This window comes from Ovis canadensis, chromosome 8 (genome assembly GCF_042477335.2).
Source record: "Ovis canadensis isolate MfBH-ARS-UI-01 breed Bighorn chromosome 8, ARS-UI_OviCan_v2, whole genome shotgun sequence".
Classification (NCBI taxonomy): domain Eukaryota; kingdom Metazoa; phylum Chordata; class Mammalia; order Artiodactyla; family Bovidae; genus Ovis; species Ovis canadensis.
In genome coordinates, this window is record NC_091252.1 from 11274073 (window position 1) to 11288315 (window position 14243).

At 39.5% G+C, this 14243-nt stretch overlaps 1 pseudogene; it reads left to right on the forward strand.

Annotated features, from left to right (window-relative positions):
* The first annotated feature begins 3118 nt into the window (after positions 1 to 3118).
* On the forward strand, positions 3119 to 3509 carry LOC138445171 (dolichyl-diphosphooligosaccharide--protein glycosyltransferase subunit DAD1 pseudogene; annotated as a pseudogene).
* The last annotated feature ends 10734 nt before the right edge of the window (positions 3510 to 14243 follow it).

Genomic DNA, 14243 nt, shown 5'->3' on the forward strand with positions numbered 1-14243 from the left:
ATCTTTACTGTACTCTGCTCTCAGAGAGGGCCATTCTGCCTAATATCTGATCATAGAAATACAGTCTTCCTCAGTTATTGATGGCTAGCAGTCTTCTTGATATGGCTTCTCTGAATAGGATTGGATTCTACAACATTCATTTGTGCTGAGTGGATGGCCTCATATCAGAGCAGATAAGCATGGATCATTATTGGAATCAGACATCCTCTCCTCAGAGAACAACTTTAGAGTGGAAAAAAAAATATATATATAGAAGAGCATATCAAGGATCTATCTAGAAAATATTTGGGTAATTATTAGGACTCTTTTCCAAGCACTCTCATGCTGACTGCTAAGAGGATGTTTGTTCTGCATGGTGGAGGGTGGAAAAGAGCCAGGATTTTTAGGTTAACCTCTCTGTGGTTTATGACTTTCCTCAGTAAACCCTGCCCTCATTCCCCTGAGAGCAAGATTTACAGGCACTCCACAATTTACCTAACACTCATTTATGTATAATCTATGTGCATATAGTTTCTTGATAACTTCGATACTCAGCTTTTCTAACTGCCCGTTAGTCACTGGATGCTCAAGTTGGAAGTATAGAGAATCGTACAGGTAAGATGTTGAAAACCTTTTCTTAATGCTTTCAAAACAGAAACAAACACACATGGCAGGCAATCAATGGAAAAGAAAAAATCTCTTTTAGGAAAACAATTCTATAGATAAGAAAATTCCTCTCTTTGTGAGCTTGCTTCAGTTCCAGTGACTCAATCAGACCTGTTTTTTTTTTTTTTTTTTTTTTCCCTCCTTTTATCCTTTAACAGACTGAATTGACATTCTCCCTGGTACTCAGTATGTCCCACAGGGAACTCATTTATTCCCTTTCTGAAAAATTGAAACTCCCTCCTATATTTCCTGTCTCAGTTATGACCCAACTGAATATTCAAATGTCCAAGCCAGGGAAGCAAGGATAATTCTAGACCCCTCCTCTTTCTCAGCCATCAGTATAGTTTCTTTCCTGCTGGTCTGTCTCTGTAGTCATCTCTCAAATCCTCCTCCTTCTTGTCTCTGTCTGCTGCTACCCTACCTCTGATCTGATGCCTCTAGTCAGTCCACCTGTAGTCCAGCCATAGTGTCTCTGCTCTGATCATGCTGTCTTAGGTATGTCTCCACTAGGAAATCAGAGGATCTATATAAAATGCAAACCCAATCCTGTCAGGATCAATTAAAAGCTTTCCATAACCTATAAGATGAAATAGAATCCACGCACATGGCATGCAGGAGCCTCTATAACTTTCAGCCTCTTCTTTGGTTTTTCTTCTTTTTCACCTGGTACCCAACATGGATGGGCTTCCCAGGTGGCTCAGTGGTGAAAAACCCACCTGCAAATGCAGGAGATGCAGGAGACACGGGCTCAATCCCTGGGTCGGGAAGATCCTTTGAAGAAGGAAATGTTGCCCAACTCTAGTATTCTTGTCTGGGAAATTTCATGGACAGAGGAACCTGGTGGGGTCACAGAAGAGCTGGACACGATTCAGTGACTAACAACCCAACATAGGTGCTAAACTTCATGTGGTTTCCCCAAATACATGAGTTCTCTGTCTGTGCATTTGCGTGCAAGACCACTTCTATTGAAGAAGCCTTGTCCACTCCGTACCTCGCAGCTCAGGCAGCCCCTGTCCAGGAGAGTGATTCTTTGTCTTCAGCAAAGCTGTTTCTAAATTGTGGACCTACACACCATCCCGCCCACTTCTCTCGGAGCACTCACTTCATTATCCCACTTCATTATCCTGCTGTCCTTTGTTTAGATGTTGGTCCTTCCAATTAGGAGTGTTTTAAAGTTTTGGAGCCATGGGAATTTTGTCTTTGAACCCCCCAGCTCCTGGAACAAATACTACACAATCAATGACTATTTGTTAACCTGACATAAACTGAATTACAGGGGACAAACACTCTGGTTTGAATAATCACAAGGTCCTTAACCAAACTCATTTCCCCAAACCTAATTGCTAGAATCTCACCACTCAATAAATACTTGTTTTATCTAACTAAACGGACATATTTGATTCACTGTTTCTTAAAGGCAAAAAAGTGAATTATACTTGTAATGAGGCATTTTTAGTGGTTGGGCTGGGATCTTCGAAAATGAAAGGAAAAACTTCTTGCTCCTAACGGCCTTTACTACCCATTTGCATTAGTTTCCTATTGTTATAACAAATCACCCTATACTTAGTGAATTAAAAAACACAAATGTATCATATAGTTCTGGAGGTTAGAAGTCTGAAATGGAACAGCAGGCTCTGCTCCTTTTGCAGGCTCTAGGGGAGAATTGTTTCCTTGTCTGTCCCAGTTTCTAGCAGCTGCCTAATTCCTCGATCTGTTGGCAAGGAACTGCATCATCACATCTTTTCTGACTCTCCTCCAATCTCCTTTTCTCTAATAAGGACCCCTGGATAATTGATAATGCTATCAACAAGGAAGAATGGTTAGACAAATTGATATAGTTCCTTTGGAAACCAGTTCAGCAGTACCTTATAATGCTGAAAATGTACACACCTGATGGCCCATAAATTCTTTTCCCAGAGTATATTCCCTAGAGATGCTATTGTATGTTTCTGCCAGTGGTCACATATGAGACCATTCAGGTTAGCATTGCTCCTCAGAGTGAAATCTAGGACACAATTCAATGTCCATCAATTGAAGAGGTGAAAAACAAATTGCTGTATATACATAGAACAGAATGGGCCTCCCAGGTGGCACTAGAGATAAAGAACATGCTTGCCAATGCCGGAGACATAAGAGACATGGGTTCAATCCCTGGGTCAGGAAGATCCCCTGGAGAAGGGCATGGTAACCACTCCACTATCCTCACCTGGAGAATCCCATGGACAGAGGAGCCTGTCAGGCTACCATCCATAGGGTTGCACAGAGTGGGACATGACTGAGTTACTAATCGTGCACACACAACAGGATGGCTTGCAGCAGTGAAAATGAATTAACTGTAATTACACACACCAACACGTTTGTCAAAATAAAGCAACACCAAGCAAAAAATGTGACAGGTGAATGCATGTGAAATGACACCATTTATGTAAATGACAAAATGAGTAAAATTAAATAATAGCAAACGTAGTTGCGTATGTTAGGTCCGCTAGAAGCTTGGAGTGCGTGGGCTGGAATATTGAGGGTGCAGTCGTGTCGGTCAGTGCCCTCGGTCACCTCGCAGGTCTTAGAGGAGTCCTCGCGTTCTCTTCCTCTGTGTCTCAAGCGCTTGGATGCATATCTCCCTAAACACTGCTGACCAGGGCACTGCAGTTTGGGTATTGTGTCCTCATGGGGACCTTCCCCTTCAGTTCTTTCCTCTTGGGCTTCATCTCTTGTGTGGGGAGCTTCATTTTAGCGGTTAATCTGAGAATACAGACCAACCCACAGAGCAAAATGAATTTCCTGGGTATCTCGCTGGAGGGAGGCTTTGTGATTTTCTCTTTGCCAGCATCATTCTGCACCTTGTCATGAATTTCATTGCCTAAATCATTCCCATTTACTTAATGGAGGAGTAGGAGACCAGAAGAATGTTCACTTTTTGATTTCCCCTGGATAAGAGCTCTTGAGGTTGCAGTTTGTTGGACACATGGATTTTCTTCAGATTTATACTTGCTACCAACTCAGATTTGGGATGCGGTGGATAGCCTTGAGAAGTTCCCCAGCTACCCTGTCAGAACAGCTTTGTAATGAGCGTTTGTTAGCACAACCTCTGCCTTCCATGAAGTATAACCTTTTCTGCCTTCCAAATAAACTCCCTGTCATTCCTAAGGGCTTCCCTGATAGCTCAGTTGGCAAAGCATCCGCCTGCAATGCAGGAGACCCCGGTTTGATTTCTGGGTTGGGAAGATCCGCTGGAGATGGGATAGGCTGTGTGGAAGACCTGGGTTCAGTTAGGAAGATCTCCCGGAGAAAGGAAAGTCTACCCACTCCAGTATTCTGGCCTGGAGAATTCCAGGGACTATACAGTCATTCCTAAAGAAAAAAGAAAACCTAAAACAAAACAAAACAAAACACCTAAAAAAGTAAAAAAAAACACAAAACCTCCAAACCCCAAACAACCATAGGTATGTGTGTATCATGAATGGTAAACTTTTTTAAAAGGAAAGAAAAAAATGAGCTAGTAGCTTACCAGTGATGGAGAAAAAGGGATCTCATCATAGAAGGAACTGGAGACTTCATGTCTATACTGTTACTACTGCTGCTGCTGCTGTTAAGTCGCTTCAGTCGTGTCTGACTCTGTGCGACCCCATAGACGGCAGCCCACCACGCTCCTCTGTCCCTGGGATTCTCCAGGCAAGAATACAGGAGTGGGTTGCCTTTTCCTTCTCCACACGTCTATGCTGGTGATATTCTATTTCACACATAGTGAGGGAGGTACATGGGTGCTTATTTTTTTAATATGATTGTTTAAATGAATATAAATGCATGTATGATTATGCACGGGATAGTGTTGGTGTGTTGGTCACTCATTCATGCCCAACTCTTTGTGACCCCATGGACTCTCATCCGCCAGGCTCCTCTGTTCATCGAATTCTCCAGGCAAGAATACTGAAGTGGGTAACCATTCCCTTCTCCAGTGGATCTTCCAAACTCGGGGATCAAACCCAGGTCTCCTGAATTGGAGGCAGATTCTCTACCATCTGAGCCACCAGAGAAGCCCATTTAATAATAAAAAATGTTTTTTTTTTGTTGTTGTTGTTGTTAAGAAAGAGTGCTGGTAAAAATCCCTAGGAACCCAGGGCAAATGTTTGAGATTGAATTTCCTCATCTATGTAGATAGAATTTATAATAGACAATCTTGAAGGAGTCTTAACTCAAGTTCTTGGTTGTTGTGAGATATCTACCCTTTTTAACTTGGCTGTGATGTTTTTGAAAGATAGAAGAATAAGATTCCTTTTGGGAAAAATACATTTTATTCTGAAGATCATAGATGAATCCAATGAATTTGACGGCCTCCCAGCAGTTCATCATCTTTGGACTTGTCTCATTTATTCATATCATACTCAGTATTTCCATATTGGGCCATAAGTCATTTACCATGACTTGACATTTTCTCATCTCCCTGTGGCCCAAGAGGAATGTTAAGTATCTATGCTTATTCTGACATGAATTTATACCAGGTCTCAGGGAGGTGGATTGAGGATGATGGACATATGAAAGTGGCTAAAGAGTCTTTTGGGTGATTTACTTCTGCCATTAGTGGTATTGTGGAAGGAATTAATATAATTAATAAAAGGAATTAAAAATTTAAAAGGCCAGAGGCAGAGTGTTGCCAACACATTGAAGGGTTTTTTGCTTTACTGGCAAATTAATTCCTGGCACCAACAAGTCACAAGGCTTTGTTTATGCATGATATCTGAAGACAAAGTCTACTTTATAAAATGGTTTAACATGCTACTTGTTTTCTTTTTCATAAAATAATATTGGACTCTAGCTGAAAAATTAATTTTGGATGCTATTATTTATAGTTAGGAAAATATTTGATGCTGTGAATTCAGGAAACAAAAAATTATTTCGCTTAACATGCTTCCACGTTAAAAACACAATTTAAAAGTGTTAACTGCGTGTTTATGAAATGCAATGTATAAGACAACCCATATACTTATTTATCTCTAAAATCTTAAATATATATGAAGTACTCTTAGCTAAGTAATGGAAAGTTGGGAATATAATTTAGGTTCCTTGGCAATAAGTAAATAATGTAATAATTAAAAAAAAACTTGACCTCCATTTTATAGATCTTCCTGTCAAGCTACTAAGCCAGTCTCTCTATTATGGAATCCTTTCAATTATCAAAATAACATCTCACATTTAAAAAAAATGAAATAATATTGCAGACAGGCTATATACCAGTTGAACTGTGACCATTCTGTTCTAATTTTCCCCATAAACCAAAAGAATCAAGTGTCATGGTAACATCTGTGGCCTGAATATAAATTTGACAAAAATCAACTTTAATGGCTTTTCCCACTCTAAAATAATGTCTGATTTCAATCTGGGGTTAAAACAAATCTAGAGTGTCAAAGTAATATATGCCTCATATTTCTGACCTTTTAGTGTTTTCCCATTAAACAGTTTCACTGGAGTCTAAGTTAAGCATTTAAAAAAATTGGTTTATGATGATGCTTTGTTTTCCTGTGATCTCAAGTGTTCTTTATGTCAAAGACTGAGAATCCTGAGGGCTTTACGACAACATTTTAGTTTTACAGATGCAGGAAAAGGGTTCTCCATTTCATATGGTCTAACTTAATAGGAAATGGAAAAGATTGCTCCATAAGGGGCTCAAAGGTAGTGCTAACCTCCATGTGTATATTCTGGGCAGGTTGTTGATAGGAGTAGGGCACAGCCTGTACAGCTGACTATATGTGTACATGTGTGTATATAACATGATGCTTACTATATTTTTTGGTTAAAATTCTCTACATCTGAGGGAGATTGTATCCACAATCTCTTTCTGCTTATTGCTAAAGCTGCACTCTGAGACCTCTGTGATTTCTGATCCCTAGCATCAATAGAAAATGCATGTCTTTTGATTCTATTTCTCCTGATTGTTTGTAGTCAACATTGGTTGACCATCTCAAATAGCTGCAGGATTCAGCTACATCACTTGATTACATACAATAATGTTCTGCTGAGTGGCTGCAAGCTTTGTTTCAGCACCAGCAGCACTCCACAAGTCTGGTTTTGTTCCTTGGGTACAATTTTTGTCTTGCTATTTATTGTTGATGTGGTTTCTAGGTGACTCCAGTGAAAATATCCAGGAAGTTTTGCATGATATTGTTGACAGCTCCAAGCCTAACAGCTACTAATTAGGATAGATGTCTGACTTTATCGGGTGCCAGATGATTTTGTTGTGGTTTAGTATTCCACTGACTGGATGGTATTGTGCTATCCATAACAAACACACAATTGGTCTCTGCCTTTGGAGGAACTAATGCCATCTACTTCACAGATCTTAAAAGCATGCAGGATCACTCTTAGAATGTCTGGAAAGACTATGAAATTCTCCTTAGCACTCAGTTTTTGAATCATTTTTCTTCTTTTTTCCTCCTCAGAGGCCCATACCCTAATCTTACACCATTCATTTATACTTATACTTCTTATACTAAGAAGAATAATGCTTCCCAAACAAGGTAATTCACTGAAATGGACTGAATTTTAACAGTGATCTTATCTCAAACAAATAGGGATAAATTGTAATATTTGAATTTAAAATGTTAATACTAGAGGAATAATTTTATACAATGGAGTCTGATCTTTATTATTTGCTAGTAGCCCATGTGGCTATTGACCTTGAGATGGTTTTCTAATAAAAAGATTAACATAATGTGAATTTCATATTATGTAAATAAAAAGATGTTAATCTTTTTATTAGAGAATCATCTCAAGGTCAATAGCCACATGGGCTACTAGCAAATAATAAAGATCAGACTCCATTGTATAAAATTGTTCCTCTCCACTCCAGTACTCTTGCCTGGCAAATCCCATGGATGGAGGAGCCTGGAAGGCTGCAGTCCATGGGGTCGCTAGAAGTCGGACACGGCTGAGTGACTTCACTTTCACTTTTCACTTTCATGCATTGGAGAAGGAAATGGCAACCCACTCCAGTGTTCTTGCCTGCAGAATCCCAGGGACTGGGGAGCCTGGTCAGCTGCCGTCTATGGGGTCGCACAGAGTCGGACACGACTGAAGCGACTTAGCAGCAGTAGCAGCAGCAGCATTATGTTAACTTGTTAATATCTTCTAAGTAATTCCTGTTAGAACAATTCCTTTTACTGAGAGTAGAGGAGGTTATCAGCCAAACCATCTATGCATTACAAATCACACTTGTGTAACTAAGTAGATTAATAGCAAAAGAAGTTATAGCATCTGACTTGGGGTCAAGCACTATTTTTTCCAGCTTCATGGAGTTGTAATTTGTATATAATGTTGTGTAAGTTTAAGGTGAACAATGTGATGATTTGATACACCTATATATGGTGAAATGATTAAGGTATGCTTTTGAATATTGGTACCTTTTGGGCATATAAGGCATGCATATCTCAGGAAAGAATATATGAGTTTTTTAATTTACTTGAATATTTTAAATATCATATGGTATTAGTTATCAATTCTTATATAACAAATTACCCAAAAACGTAGTGACTTAAAACAACAAACACTTATTAAAACACAGTTTTTGTGAGTCAGAGATATGAGAGCAGTTTAGCTGAGGTTCTAATGCAGCATTTCTCATGAGTCTGCAGCTCAGCTGTCAGCCGGGGCCACGTCATCTGAAGAACAGACCTCTAGTAATCAGTCAGTATCATTTGACTGTTATTGGAGGGTCCACTTCTAAGACTTCTCATCACATAACTTTTTGTAGGAAGCCTTTGTTCCTTGCCTCGTTTATGTGTGTGTGTGTGCTTAGCTACTCAGTCATGTCCAACTGTTTGTAACCCCATGGGCTGTAGCCCACGATGTCTCTGCTGATGGAATTTTCCAGGCAACAATACTGGAGTGGGCTGCCATTTTCTACTCCAAAGGATTTTCCTGATCCAGGGATTAAACCCACGTCTCTTGCATCCCCTGCATTACCAGGCAGATTCTTTACCACTGGGCCATCTGAGAAGTCCCCTTTCCTCATGGGATTCTTGAAAGTCCTTAAAGCATGACAGCTGGCTTTTCTCAGAGCAAGGGGTCCAAGAGAAAGAACAAGGAGGATCCTCAGTGCCTTTTATGGCCTAGTTGCTGTGCATCAATTCTGCCATATTCTATTTCTTAGACATCAATCAGTAAATTTAGCCCATATGCGAGAGAGGGGGGTGAAGTTTCAGCTCTTACAGAGAGGAATACAAAAGAATTTGTGGATGCATTTTAAAACCACCACACAAATTGAAAAAGCAAGAAGAAGGTTCTAGATAAATTACCCCGCATAAGTGGGCCACTAAGGATTAACTTTGAGAGATTTCTTTCTCTATTTCTCCTATTACCTGGGAAATAGCTTCTCTTGACTTCTGGAGTGATTGATCTGTTTCTGATTGCTACAGATCTATTCTTAATAAAGTCTAAACTAATTTTTAGGTTAAGTGAACCTACAGAAGCTATATGTTTATTCTTCTGTCCTCCTAGGGCATCATATGGCCCTCCTGTTGGGCCAGAATTCCAGCAGAGGGTTCAAAACTGAGAATAATGGATTTTAACTGGTCTCCTGTTCTGAAGCCAGGACTGATATTTCCATAGGATTTGCTAACGGGGTAACTAAAAATGTTCATATGACCTTAACCCATGTTACATGATACGATAAAAGTAGAGCAGAGGGGTCTTATGGAGATGCTTTGAAAAGGGTTGTTGGTTCTGCCAGGGGGGAGCTGTTTTTTTTCTGGTACAAGTGAAAGACCAAGCCATAACCCTGCTTCCAGCTGCCATGAAATTACAAATCAGGTTTCAGTGCGGGTGGAGAGGAGAAGGTTAAAAATTGGGTGAGATTGAATGGAAAAGGAAACCGTTCTAACGCTTGAAAGTAATCAGAAAGCTATGGAAGCTGCCTGAGATATGGCCAAGGGGTGGGGAAGGAAAATATGACAGAGTAGGTTTGAAGATAGCTGTGTTTCCTACTTATACTCTTCAGTCCATTCAATGAATTAGTTGCACAAGAACTTGTTGAGCACAATATTTTAAAATCAGCGTCTTACATGCATTGTAAGAATTAAAGATTTTAAAATTTAAAAAATAAAAAACTAAAAATACAAAAAAAAAAAATAAAATAAAATAAAATAAAATCAGTGTCTTGTGGCATGTTGGATGCCTTCCCAGATGTTCATCAAATGATGATAAGTGGGAACAATGTATCTCTATTCCCACTGAATAATCAGCCTGTGAAGTATGTGGGATGAAATGGTAAATCAAGAGACTCATGCAAAGTAATACTGCGGGGCAACCCAGCTATGGGACCAGAGGGAGGAGGACCAGAATGATGTTGAGAGGTTGCACATGTACTGGAGTGTATTTGTCTCACCAGTCAGAAGTGAATAGATCTGAGCAGACATGGCAATAAATGGTGACAAAGAAATAGGCAACACCTTGAATACTCTTCTAGACACTATAGCTCTAATAATCGCACTGTGGTTACCTCTGACTTGTCTTAGAATTATTTAGAATCTTTCAATCCCTTCAGTTCTATTACCATAAACTGCTAATATTTGAAAGTGTACTTGGAACCACAGTGGTAGATAAAAAAGGTCAAATAATGTCCAAAGTCAAGTGATGTCCAAAAGGTAAGTACAGTTATAAACGATGATGATGATAATAAATGCTGAACTGCTAGAGGTTTTTTAAGTATATTAAATCATTTACTTGGCTACACTTGCCTTGTCATAATATTGGCAAGGATTTTTCTCAAAATTTTAATATATTTAATTTTATTTAATACTTGTTCTGTGCCCTGTGTGTGTTCAGTCACTCAGTCATGTCCAACTCTGTGATCCCATGGACTGTAGCCCACAAGCTTACTCTGTCCATGGAACTGTCCAGGCAAGAATTCTGGATCGGGTTGCCATTTCCTACTTCAGAGGATCATCTTGACCCAGGAATCATACTTGTGTCTCTTTCATCTCCTGCAGTGGCAGCAGATTCTTTATCACTGAGCCACATGGGAAGCCCTCTATGCCACAAGTATACTATTTAAATCCTGTTTTCACCACTTTTCAGAAGTAATATGTGATGTTTCTAACTTTTTGAAAAGCCAGATTTGTTTTCAGCCTTCAGAATTCCTATTGGTGACACAAATTGCAATGCAAACTACAACTAAAAACTGTTACTGTTTTAAGCTTTTTTTAAAAAAAAGGTTCTATATAGGCTCATTCCACAGGAAATGATAGAGTACTTATTTTCCCCTGCTTAGTATAGTTTTGCATGATGAGCCTCCTTTGAGTATACGAGACTTTTCACCCACAAGAGGTGTTTAATTTGTGGTTTTGTGATTCATCTTTTTCAATTAAACAAACTGTAATATCGGTATTAAATTTGCTCTTAAGTGATAGGATTTTTGTTACCATATGTGGTAGTTTACTGTGCACACTGGCTAGTTACAACAGATTTTAAACTTACTAACATTGAATGCAAACCCCCTATGGTGTAATAATAAAAAAGAAACTCTGTTTACTAAAAAAAAAAAAAAAACAACAAAAAAACCCTGAAATATCTTTTCTGGATTTCTTTGAAACAGTTTCTATGGAGAAACACCTCACAGATACTAAAGAAGTATGTTTTTTGTTCAATTCAAGAAGTTATTTTTAAACAAGTGACTACATGCCACATTATTAGAGAAGGTTGTTATTAAAAATACGGAATCTCAGAATAGATATAATATCTACAGAATAGATAATTTACATTCACTATGTAAGGAGACATTTCTCAGATTGATCATGGTTGATCCAGGAATCATAGCTATCAATTGATAAGAATTTTCTGTTGCTGTCGAACAGTATGACAAATTTGTGTGTGTTGTGTGCTCGTTTGTGTCCAACTCTTTGTGCTCCATGGACTATAATCCATTAGGCTCCTCTGTCCATGGAATTTTCCAGGCAAGAATACTGGAATGGGTCACCATTCCCTACTCCAAGAGATCTTCCTTGCCCAGGGATCGAACCTGAGTATCTCGTGTCCCTGCACTGGCAGGAAGATTCTTTACCAATGACCCACCTGGGAAGCCCATGGCAAATTTAGTGACTTAAAGTCGCATCCATTTATTTTGCAGGTCAGAAGTCTGGTCACAGTATAACTAGGATTTCTGCTCAGGGTCTCACTAGGCTGAAATCAAGATATTGTTCAGGGCTGCTGTTCTCTTATGAAGCTCGAGATCTCCACCAAGTTCATTGATTGCAGGCAGAATTCATTTCCTTGTGGATATAGGACAGAGTTCCACTGTCTGCTGTCACTGAGGCATGACTCTGAGGCTCTAGAGGCTGCCCCGAGGTCATGCTATGTGGCATCTTCTATCTTCAAGTCCACAATGATGCTCCAGATCTCTGACTTTCCCTTTTGCCATAAGCTGGAGAGAACTCTGCTTCTAGAAGGACCATGTAATTAGGGCATGCTCACCTGGATAGTCTCTGGCTGCATCACGTTAACATGAACACAGGGGTGATGTCTTATCCTCCTCACGGGTTCTGCTCATGCTCAGAAAGAAGAGGTTTTAGGAGGGTATGGGTCATTTGGAGGGGGTTAGCTTAGAATTTTGCCTACCACACATCTTTATATAACAGTGCCTAAGACTTTGAAAGCTGCAGAACTGTTTGTATTGGAAAATCTGCATTCTGGGACATGGTCAGGAGCTCTGATGTCAAGATGTCGTCAAAGTCCATGGTGAGTGGACAGGTTCTAGTTCCACAGTATTTAAAATAAAGTCCTTTCATTTTCTATTTTAAGGAAGTTTGGGGTTTAGAATATTTGTACAGATGCACTAAATTGGCCCAAGTTCCTTTTTCTTATAATGAAGTAACATTTGTCCCTTGACCTTTTAGGTTTTCAAGGAGAGCACATATTGACATTTCCTGAGATGAACTTGCTCAGCAAAAATGGATGTTTATTTCTTCTTAACACCCCCATCTTTTAATGGAAAGTAAATTTTTGTTTGCATGTAGGATTTGATTTAATTTTTCTCACACCTTTCTAAGAATGTGCATATTGAGGTTGGGGGGATTACTGTACATAAGGGATTTATATTTATACTATAAATATATTTCTAAATGTATATTTATTGGAAAGATCACCTTGCCAAGGTTCTTTGATGAGTTCAAACAAATGCATCTGAATATTTCCATCAAGCGGAAGGTAGAGGGTCAAGCACGAATTTTATCTTTATAGCAATTCTGACAAGAGGCTTCTGGAATAAAATTCATATATTTCCTCTCCAACTTGGTAACCACAACATCTGTTTGTCTCCATCGGCTTTTGGCCACTGATCTACTGTCTCTAGTATGAGATACCTACGATCCCACGTAAGACCAAATGATAGAGAGAGACGAGCAGTTCTCAAGTGATTTTAGTCATGGAATGAATCATAGCCAAGTCATGGCCTGGTTATGTCATCTAGAGTTATTGGAGAGGGGCTTAATTTGATGTTTTTCTCTGATTTGGGAGACTGAATTATTAATAGTAGCCATTTATGTAGACGAGAAAAAGTCAAGAGGTTTAGATTACCAAACCTAAAGTCACGCAGTCGTGCCTGACTCTTTGCGACCTGTGGACTGTAGCCCACCAGGCTCCTCTATCCATGGGATTCTCCAGGCAAGAATACTGGAGTGTGTTGCCATTTCCTTCTCCAGGGGGTCTCCCTGACCCAGGGATCAAAACCAGGTCTCCCGCATTGCAGGCAGACGCTTTAACCTCTGAGCTACCAGGGAAGCCCGAGGTTTAGATTGGAACCCAGCAAATACATTTGTACTTATGCAATATAATACACGATGTGTAGATTTACTTTTTGACTAGAAGAGCCACCAAAAGAAACTAGTTGATTTTCATAAATTTAAGAAACAAAAGACAAGCTACAGTTAAATATATATGTACATATTTAAAGTGAGCATTTTCAAAACTCAAAACACTATTTTTGCAAGTTTTAAAAAAAAGAATAACTTTGCCACAACATTATTGCTACTTCTAAAAATATGATTTGCAACATCTCCGAAGTATGAGGAAAAGTTCAGAAAAGGTTGTGGCTCAACTGATAAAGAATCTGCCTGCAATGTGGGAGACCTGGGTTCGATCCCCTGGAGAAAGGAACGGCTACCCACTCCAGTATTCTGGCCTGGAGAACTCCACGGACTATTCCATGGGGTCACAAAGAATCAGACATAACTGAGCGGCTTTAAACAAAACAAATGCATTCAAGATGGGTAGTGTCGGAATCTTCCAACAGCCTGGAGCCTTCAAGCTATACTTTGATCAAGGGTTCTCTTGATTTTTGCGTGTCTCATTGGATTATTGCTTAGTTTTGCTTTTTCCTGGCTGACCACACCCTGACCAGCTGCAAAAGATCATTTAGCTGCATTTTCCCCTTCTCCTTCTTTTTCTTCTTCTTCTTCTAGTTTAACAGAAATTGTTTACATTACCCCAGGTGGTTCCAGTGGTAAAGAATCCGCCAGCCAATGCAGGAGATACAAGAGACTCATGTTCAATTCCTGGGTCTGGAAGACCCCCTGGAGCAGGAAATGGCAACTCACTCCAGTATTCTTGCTTGG